Below are 8455 nucleotides of genomic sequence, written 5' to 3'. Positions count from 1 at the left end.
ATTTTTGAATCAAAGTTTTTAGTGTAGGGTCATGGCCAGTTGATGTCCTTCTGAGCAGCAACAATCATATAACAATCATACTGGGGCATATGTACAGACGTCAAACAATCCTTTGACTGTGAGAGGAAATTTGAAATTATGTCATTTTATGTACTGTATTTCTACTGAGCAAACAATTATTATATCAAGAATTCATAACATTTTTGGCTACAGCCACAGTATTTATGACTTTCCATTAAACCAGTTTTTTCTGTATGTTTCTGCATGACCTGAAAGAAATCACTTAACCTTTATCTGTTTACACTGAAAAATTGAAAGTTACTGTATAAAAGTAAAGTAATCTGAAACTCTGCAAAAGTTGTAGTGATGTACTAAATAATCATAAGACCATCAAAATGTTATCTTCTGACATGTTGTGTTTGGAGGAACATGGAGATTTAAGATAGAAACTGAGGGGTTTTGGGGGGGTCTCTATAGAGATGGCTCTATAGTGAAATGTAGATTATTGTTAAGGTAAAAATGGTTACATCACTGAATCACACTGATTGGGATGTGCATGTTTCACTGGTTAAGTCTAGTGCCACAACAAACTGAAAAAATAATACAATAGTAACATTACTGCTACTGTTATTATACACAGCACACAGTAATAATGGCTAGCAGCACTGCCTCTCTGCTCTAGGAGACATGGTCAAGTCCTGGCCCAGTCCTTGAATGCTTGGATCTGTCACCTTCTGTGTGGCCAGATTGCCAGATTTCCTTGCACATTACAAAGACATGCATGTTAGGTGACACTCGACATAAACAGAACCTGTGTATATGAGTGAATTGGTGCATCATTCATGCGTAGTTCATGCCTTTGGTCTGCTGTTGCTGAGAATAGGATCTGGCTCAGAACTACCCAGTACTGGAAATAGGGACTTTGGTCAATGAATGAATTAAATATTTATTATTTTTAAACAATCAGCTGAAGAAGTAACATCTCAAATTAACATGGAAATATAAATTAGTAAACGAATACTTCACTGGTGTCACCTTGGAAAGAAAAACCTATGTCCTATCCTTAAAGGTGGTGCTGAGTTCTGGATTAGATGACAGCTCAGTCAATACTGCAGTGAGAAGCCTAAAATGCAGATTAAGGAAGTAAATTAATCACAGTGCTTAAGAAACCAAGTGTGCAAAGTAATAAAGTATACAAATCAAGCAGCTTCCTTCATAACTTTCTGTAACAGATTCATTGTGCATGTGTACAGCCTGGTTTCCTGAAAATAAAAATACCTGAACAGAAATCGATAAAAGCATATGACAGCCACAACTTATTTAAGGGGCACCCTATAATTAAATCAATACTGCAGTGCAGCTTCCAGCATACCAATTATATAATTCGGCCAGTATTAATGTGTGCTATATAACTTCCAGAAAATGATCATGACTGTAATAAAAATCAATAAGTTTGGGCCACCCAGAGTCCCCCTGGCATGTAAGACTAAAATAAAATCAATATTGGTGTATATAACTCATTACCTAGGTCACCCACCTGATGGTAAAGAAATTTATTGACTTTTCTAATGTGGCTAGTTGAAATTGTGTGGATGCATGTTAACAGTCCTTAAGAAGATACAGTGACTTTTTCTTACTACAGAACTAAGAAACCAAGTTCTTCAATATATTTATATTAATGATAATTTGCAATTAATTAAGATAATGAATGCAGTCCGTTTTTTCTTCTGGATCAATATTGCTGATTAAGCTATTTTTAATTTTGTTTTGTAAAAAAAAAAATAGAAGACCAGCAATCCAATGGGAGTTTATCAACACTACTCAATATCCTTAGGTCTGACTAATCTGAACATTTAAGTTTTAATCACTTAAATAATAACAATTAAAATCTCTTTAGTATTCAGAACCCCAAATCTCCAGCACACTTAGTTTAAATGTGTGCATTCTTTATATCTCTCATCTCACAAACATTTTCTATGGGCCTTTCATATAGCCCACAATGCAATAGCTGCTGTCTGAATACACCTGGAATATCTGTCCTTCTGTTTTTCCCTATTGGTCCTTCATTTCTAATTCTCTCTCATTGATTCTTTCCAGTTAAATTTGCTTGTCTCCTCACCTCTTCTAGACATTTCTAGGTTTTCTCTTACTCTTCTCCTGTAGAGGACAGTGTCCCTTAGCACCATTGATGTCAAGCTTTCATTGGCCTCTCATTGGAAAGTCCATAATTCATGCTTCTTTGGCCGTTGAAAATCCTCTTACAATAATCTGATCATCTTGGTGTTCTCCACGTTAATGGGACTTCCCAGCCATAATATCGAGAACTTCAACTCATTCACCAAATTGGTGGGTAAGTGAATATCCAGGGACCTAACATATTTTTATGAGCTGTTGCTGCTCTTTCTTTCTTTCTTTCTTTCTTTCTTTCTTTCTTTCTTTCTTTCTTTCTTTCTTTCTTTCTTTCTTTCTTTCTCTCGCTCTCTCTCTCTCGCTTTCTTTCTCCTCTGATTTCACCTAAACATTTTATGTCTTTCAACTCTATTACAGGGCAGGGGTGGATGATAGGAGGTCGAGAACTTCATCTCATTCACCAAATTGGTGGGAAAGTGAATATCCAGGGACCTAGCACAAATTTTTATAAGCTCTTTCTTTCTTTCTTTCTTTCTTTTCTTTCTTTCTTTCTTTCTTTCTTTCTTTCTTTCTTTCTTTCTTTCTTTCTTTCTTTCTTTCGCTCTCTCTCTCTCTCTCTCTCTCTCTCTTTCTTTCTCCTCTGATTTCACCTAAACATTTTATGTCTTTCAACTCTATTACAGGGCAGGGGTGGATGATAGGAGGTCGAGAACTTCATCTCATTCACCACATTGGTGGGTAAGTGAATATCCAGGGACCTAACACATATTTTTATGAGCTGTTGCTGCTCTTTCTTTCTTTCTTTCTTTCTTTCTTTCTTTCTTTCTTTCTTTCTTTCTTTCTTTCTTTCTTTCTTTCTTTCTTTCTTTCTTTCTTTCTTTCTTTCTTTCTTTCTTTCTCTCTCTCTCTCTTTCTTTCTCCTCTGATTTCACCTAAACATTTTATGTCTTTCAACTCTATTACAGGGCAGGGGTGGATGATAGGAGGTAGTCATTTTGGGAGTTTTCTTTGTTTTATATAATCTTGCAAGTTATCACCTGTTTATTCTGGTTTATCTCAATAAAAAGTTAATTACAAAATAAGAACAAGAAGTCATTTTGAAATATGAGGTGTAGATAGATAGATAGATAGATAGATAGATAGATAGATAGATAGATAGATAGATAGATAGATAGATAGATAGATAGATAGATAGATAGATAGATAGATAGATAGATAGATAGATACTTTATTAATCCCAATGGGAAATTCACATTCTCCAGCAGCAGCATAATGATACAATAAATAATATTAAATTAAATTAAAGAATGATAATAATGCAGGTGAAAAACAGACAATAACTTTGTATAATGTTAAATGTTAACGTTTACACCCCCGGGTGGAATTGAAGAGTCGCATAGTGTGGGGGAGGAACGATCTCCTCAATCTGTCAGTGGAGCAGGACAGTGACAGCAGTCTGTCGCTGAAGCTGCTCTTCTGTCTGGAGATGATACTATTTAGTGGATGCAGTGGATTCTCCATAATTGATAGGAGCCTGCTGAGCGCCCTTTGCTCTGCCACAGATGTTAAACTGTCCAGCTCCATGCCAACAATAGAGCCTGCCTTCCTCACCAGTTTGTCCAGGCGTGAGGCGTCTTTCTTCTTTCTTGTAATCTTCTTAATTGTAATCAAACAGTTTTGAGCCTGAATTGTTAGTGGCCTAAGATTAGCTCCTGTGTAAAACAATATGTGAATTTTAAGTTCTTGACTAGTCAACATGTACAAAGAGCAGTCTCATTCATACACCACAGCCAAGAGATTTGCTACAGAATTTCCGATTGGTAAAGCGTTTTTCAAAGGTTGGCCAAGGTTTGATGACAGTGATGAGAGAAAAAAATGTTACTATGGATTGAATTATAATGGTGAATTGAAGAGTGATAATGACCATTATAGGAGTATATGGATTAGTTATGAGCCAGTTGAAGAATACATTCTTTAGGAATAGTTAGACATGAGCAAGGTCTGCTCATGTAGGGAGCCAAGAGCGTTACCTCCTATAAAGTATCAAGCCATCTAATGAATTCAGATGAAGAAAACAATGACATGACTTCTGCTAACAGCAGATATGTATTCATCAAACTGGATATACTTCAAGCCTTGGATTCCATTTAATAGCGTGTCCCTGAAAATTCCAAACAGGAAATGAGAAGGAATGCACCATTGGCAGGCATAAGCCCACATCAGGCAGATTTGGCTTTACTCCAGTTATGTAAACGCACCTGTTGAACTACTAATGCAGAAAGCAAACAGCATCGAGTAACATACTAAGAATGGTAAACTCTTGCTGTGTTTTCCACAAAGTATCAAAGGATACCCTCACAACCACTGAAATATCTGTAGAAGGTCAAAGAGCTGATATATTTTATAGGTCTAGAACAGAATCTGCCTTGTTCCTCTAAGATCTCAGTTTCAACTGTTAGACAAACTCTACACTCTGTTCCCCAATCCTGAAGCTCCTCCTGGTGACCCCCACGGTACCCCACAGGGCTGTCCCTGAGACTACAATACCCGGCATGCTCTGCGGGCACCCATGTGGGAATCTGATCCTGAGCTTGCTGCCATCTAGTGTCCTGGGGGACATAAAGCTCTGTATCAGCTGTCTCTCCCTGTCCTTTCATCCAGAGGGCATCCCTGCCACGTAAGGATGCCAGCCATCCTTCACAATATATATATATACTCCTGCAAGTGAACTATGATTCTTAGCGCAATGAGAGAAGTCACAAAATCACTGGAATGTTCAAGCAAATTCTAGAAAAAAGCCTGATCTAACTCTGTTAAGTAGTAAGGATGTAAGATACGCCCCGAAGCTGGTGCATGAGTGAGCAGGGCCCCATCCCCCTCCCCTTGGCCCACTGCGTTTCTCTCAGATTCACGCAAATAATCAGTACCGCAAGCGAACTATGATTCTTAACGCGATGAGAGAGGTCATAAAATCAACCAGAATGGATCTTGCCTTGGAAACATTTTGGACAATTTTAGACGAGACAGATCGATAAAAGATTTTAAGTTGAATAATTGTATGCTTTGTGCATATGGAGCCATAGTGAATTCTGTGCATGGCTGCCTTCCACTACTTTTCTGAAATATTGTGTAAGAGATCCTTTTCCCACTGTACTCTGGAATCTTTGAAAGGAGGGACTTTAGAATGTTTTTATATATTACAGAAATGCTATCTGAATCCTCAAGACTAATCAATATATCTTCTAGAATAGAAGTAGGTATCAGGTGAAAAAAATTGGGCAAATTGTTTAGCAAAGTTTCTAATTTGGAGGTAGTGAAAGAAATGTGTTGATGGAAAGTTAAATTTGGAATGTAATTGTTCGTAGGATGTCATGTACAAATGTACAGGTCTCTAAGTGATTTAATCCCATATGTTTTCCAAACATTAAAACCTGTGTACGTTTGAGAGGGTGGAAAAAGGTGGTTATCGTGCAGAGGTGCCACAGATAAAAGCTTCTCTATCTTGAAGTTCTTCCTACATTTGTTCCATATTCTGAGTGAATAAGCACAAGCAGGTTGTTAGTATATTGGCAATAACTTTTATTTACTGGGGTACAAAGTAAGGAATATAAAGAAGTACTACAGGATTTTATTTCTATTGTGGACCAAGCCTGTGTATGTACATCTATTTGTGTCAATGTACAGGTTTTTATAGCTTGCATATTTGCTGCCCAGTAATAAATTTGAAAGTTAGGTAGCGCCATGCCACCTTCTGCCTTAGGTCTTTGTATGGTCACTCTTTGGATGCGTGGATGTTTTGAATTACAAATAAATTAGTTTATGATCGAATCTGACTTCTTAAAAAATTATTTATTAGTGTATAATGGAATGCTTTGAAATATAAAAAGAAGCATAGGAAAGATAATCATCTTGACAGTGTAAATTCTTCCGGCTAAAGTGAGATGAAGGGTAGACCATCTATGCAAGTCTTGCATATTTTTTCCCATGCAGAAAGCAAAACTTTGTTGATAAAGAGCTTTATGTTTACTTGTGATGTTTACCCCTAGGTATTTAAACTGATCTGCGATGATAAAAGGTAAGGTGTCCAATCTAATATTGTAGGCTAGAGAGTTCACTGGAAAGAGCACACTTTTATTCAAATAAATTTTGAGTCCAGAAATCTTTTGAAATTCTGCTAGTGCTGTTAGGACTGCAGGCACAGTATTTTGTGTGTCTGATATATACAGTACCATATCATCTGCATATAGTGAAATTTTCTATTCTATTCATAAGCATTTCGACAGTGAACTGCCAGTGACTCAATGGAGATTGCAAAAAGCAGTGATAGAGGGGGCATCCTTGTCTAGTACCACAAGTAGTTTGAAGTAGTTTGAAGTAGTCTGAAATAATGTTGCTAATACAAACTAAAGCTTCTGGACCGGTATAGAGTACAGTGATCCCTCGCTATATCGCGCTTCGCCTTTCGCGGCTTCACTCCATCGCGGATTTTATATGTAAGCATATTTAAATATATATCGCGGATTTTTCGCTGCTTCGCGGGTTTCTGCGGACAATAGGTCTTTTAATTTCTGGTAAATGCTTCCTCAGTTGGTTTGCCCAGTTGATTTCATACAAGGGACGCTATTGGCAGATGGCTGAGAAGCTACCCAACTTACTTTCTCTCTCTCTCTTGCGCTGACGTAGGGGGGTGTGAGCAGGGGGGCTGTGTGCAGCTGCTTCCTGAAGGACATGCTGCACGGAGCTTCGCATACTTAAAAGCTCAAAGGGCACGTATTGATTTTTCACTGTTTGTTTTTATCTGTCTCTCTATCTCTTCCTGCTCCTGACAGAGGGGGTGTGAGCTGCCGCCTTCAACAGCTTTGTACCGGCGGTGCTTCGCATACTTAAAAGCCAAAAAGCCCTATTGATTTTTTTTTTGACTGCTTGCTTTGCACTCCTTTGAAAAGGAAGATATGTTTGCATTCTTTTAATTGTGAGACAGAACTGTCATCTCTGTCTTGTCATGGAGCACAGTTTAAACTTTTGAAAAAGAGACAAATGTTTGTTTGCAGTGTTTGAATAACGTTCCTGTCTCTCTACAACCTCCTGTGTTTCTGCGCAAATCTGTGACCCAAGCATGACATTCTAAAAATAACCATATAAACATATGGTTTCTACTTCGCGGATTTTCCTATTTCGCGGGTGGCTCTGGAACGCAACCCCCGCGATGGAGGAGGGATTACTGTAGTTTGATCCATGCACAGATGTACAGGCCAAACTCAAAGTTCTCCAGTGTAGTGAAACAGTAGACCTATTTAACAATATTGAATGCTTTTCTGCATCCAACAATAATAGTATTTCCGGGGTGACAGACTTTGTGGGAGAATATATTACATTAAACAGGCATCAAATATTGTATTGGAAGCTAAGTGTCTGCCATTTAATAAATCCAGTTTGGTCTTGTGATATTACCGAAGGAAGCACTTTCTCAATCCTTCTAGGCAGAACTTTGGAGAGTATCTTAACATCGTTATTTAGAAGTGAGACTGATCTGTATGATGCACATTATATAATAAGTCCTTACTTTGCTTAGGAAAGATGGTAATTAATGCTTGGCGAAATGTTTGAGGTAGAATTTGATTGTCTCTAGCTTCTGTAAATGTTGCTAATAAAAAGGGAGCTAACTTAACTGAGAATTTTTATAAAATTTGGCAGAGTAATCAACAGGGCCTTCTGCTTTCCCACTCAGAAGTGAGTTATGGAATGTAGTAATTCTGAAAGTGCAAGAGGTTTATCCAATTGCTCTTCACTGAGAGTATCTAGTTGTGATATCTGTAATGTATCCAAAAACACATTAGGTTGTGTGTTGTCTTTTTTAAACTGTGCATTATATTTTTATGGTCAATGATTTTGTCTTTGTCTGTGTTGGTAATTATTGGTATTACATTGCGAACTTCCTGGCTGTGGATTTGTTGAGCTAAGATCTTATTAGCCTTCTCTCCATGTTCATAGTAATGATATCATCATTTAAAAATAATTTGTTCTGTTTCTTTTGTTGTCAAGAGGTTGAGTTCTAAATGCAAAGTCTGTTTTTTCCTATGAAGTGCCTCATTTGGACACCTGGCATGTTCTTGATCTATTCTGGTAATTTCACTGATTAACTGTGATACCTTCTTGGTTTCCAATTTATTTTTGTGGGAAAGATATGAAACAATCTGTCCTCTTAAGAAAGCCTTCAGAGTATTCCTGCAGAGACCTCTGAGGATGTATTTGTCTCTAATAATAAATCAATTTGCTTGGATATAAAATCTGTGCAGTTGTCGTCTGCTAATAAAAGTGGGTTGAG

The sequence above is a fragment of the Erpetoichthys calabaricus genome, chromosome 1 (genome assembly GCF_900747795.2).
Source record: "Erpetoichthys calabaricus chromosome 1, fErpCal1.3, whole genome shotgun sequence".
Taxonomy (NCBI): Eukaryota; Metazoa; Chordata; class Cladistia; order Polypteriformes; family Polypteridae; genus Erpetoichthys; species Erpetoichthys calabaricus.
This window is presented reverse-complemented; position numbering follows the sequence as displayed.